The sequence below is a fragment of the Orycteropus afer genome, unplaced genomic scaffold, assembly GCF_000298275.1.
Source record: "Orycteropus afer afer isolate SDZICR_OR568_19922 unplaced genomic scaffold, OryAfe1.0 scaffold00484, whole genome shotgun sequence".
Classification (NCBI taxonomy): domain Eukaryota; kingdom Metazoa; phylum Chordata; class Mammalia; order Tubulidentata; family Orycteropodidae; genus Orycteropus; species Orycteropus afer.
The window spans coordinates 2,134,762-2,137,227 of NW_006922071.1; positions in this window are offsets into that span (position 1 = coordinate 2,134,762).

Below are 2,466 nucleotides of genomic sequence, written 5' to 3' on the forward strand. Positions count from 1 at the left end.
GATATCCCTCTCAGGGGACTGGTAGATTCCAATAACACGACCAAAGTACAAGAGATGAAGTCTGACCATTCTCAACTTACAAGAAGCATTCTAGCTGCACTTCTTCCAAGACAGATTTGTCTGTTCTTCTAGCAATCCACGGTATTTTCAGTATTCTTCGCCAATACCATAATTCAAATGCATCAAATCTTCTCTGGTCTTCCTTATTCATTGTCTATCTCTCTCACATATATGAGGCTACTGAAAAGAACCTAGTTTGGGTCACACCTAATCACACCTTAGTCTTTAAAGTGAGGTCTTCACTCTTTATCATAAATAAGTGCACCATATTTGCTCAATGAAATGCATCGTTTGATTTCTTGACTGTGTAGCCAAGTAAAAGGAAATACTTTACAACATCATCTTTTTTTCTCCATTTGTTGTGATGTTGCTTATCTGTCCAGTTGTGAGGATTTCTGTTTTCTTTATGTTGATGTGTAATCAATAATGAAGGCTGTGATCTCTGATCTTCATCAGTAAGTGCTTCAAGTCTTTTTTCACATTCAGAAAGCAAAGTTGTGTCATCTGCATATCTCAGGTTGTTAATGAGTCTCCTTCACATCTTCTTTATATAGTCAAGTTTGTCAAACTATTTGCTCAACAAACAGAATGAATATATATGATGAAGGGAAACAATCCTGACTCACACCTTTCCTGATTTAAAACCATGTAGTATGTCCTTCTTCTGTTTGAACCATAGCCTCCTAGTCTACGTATAGGTCCCTTATAAGCACAAGTATTCTAGAATTGCCATTCTTCTCTGTGCTATCCATAATACATTATGATGCACATAGCCAAATATGTTTGCACAGTAAATAAAACACAGGTACATCTAAAAGAATAAAACACCCTTTTTAAGACAAATACGCTTTTGTCAAAGAAAACTATAATCTCTGAGAGAAAACAGTTGAAAAAAAACTTTTTTTTTAATGAAGAAGTCAATGTAAATTTTCCTTTTAAACAAGAAAACAAATGAGTATGTGTGTTACTTACACGTTGAAAATTTGTTTGATATAGCACAGAATTCAACCAATTGATGGGTAAAAAAAAAAAAAAATACTATCTCAGAGTTCTCTTTCTTGGAACTACCAAACTTTGGAAAAATCAGCAAATATGAACCTCCAAAACACTAACTTTCTGAAATCAATGAACAAGAAAACAAGAGATGGAAGTGAGGGTGAATCCTGGATCTTGAAAAATAGATTGAACTAACGAGCAAGACACAACATTATTTTTCCCACCAATTCCACAAGCACACTGCCAAAGTCAATTTATTCTGTGGACTCTATTCTTTCTTTACCACTTTGATGAAACCTAGGACATGCCACAAGAATTATTTTCTTCAATTTTGTTGTTGTTGTTGTTATGTGCCATAGAGTCGGACCCAACTCATAGAGACCCCTCCTTGGGCTTCCCAGGCAGTATCACTACGGAAGTAGATTGCCCCATCTTCCTTCCAAGGAGTGGCTGGTGGGTTTGAACCACCAGGCTTCTGGTTAGTAGTCAAGTGCCTTATACACTATGCTACCAGAACTCCCTTCTTCAATTTTAGATAATAAAATTGTTTATTATCTAAAATAAACCTTAGAGAAATTTTAGTGCAGTATCTTTCAGTAACTAATATATCGAGTTCTGTGTAAAGACATAACACAACAAAACATTTAAACAGAAAAACCTATTTTTTTTTAAATTAAACTTTACCCTTTGTACCATCCATTGTCCCTCCCACCTACACGTGAAGAGAGAGAGTATAAACACTGTAGGAAACTGTAGGGCGATGGCAAGAAAGCGCTCCTTTGAGTGAGACTCGCCAGGGGAGGTAGCATTAGGACTCTGTGGGCAGGGACGCTACCTGAAACTTGATCTTCTCTCACGTGGCACGTGTGTCAGTTCTTCAGCTCTCTCTCTTTCCTCGGCTTTGACATCATCTGGATATCTCACCTGAATTCCTTCTACATAGCGAGATATTTCTTTCAGTGGACAATTCTGTCAGTTGCTTAGAGTGCCTTCTTAAGCCCCTTGGCAGCTCATGGTACACTACTAGCATCTTTCTATTCGTGTCCCCTAACACTACTCAGATAATCATGTTCTTTCCCCAGGTTGTTAGGGAACACTCACCTACCCTGTGAATGAAACATATTGGACACACAAGCAATCCCCACTCAAACAACCTCTATTTACTCTGTCCACAGACAAGGAGCTGTCCTGAACTCTCATCTTTGGATTACTTAAATTTGAGCTCACCCATGTCTTCTGTGTCCCTGACATTCATGTCAATTTTCCATTTAGTTGCACCAAAATTTCTCTTCCTGTGTTGGAGATGCCCTAGTACACTGAAGTGCTTTAATTTATTTATTTTTTCCCTCTGAATATCCAACTCCCTGAGTATTTGAACTTCAAACCTTTTATATTATCCAGTGAGTGAGT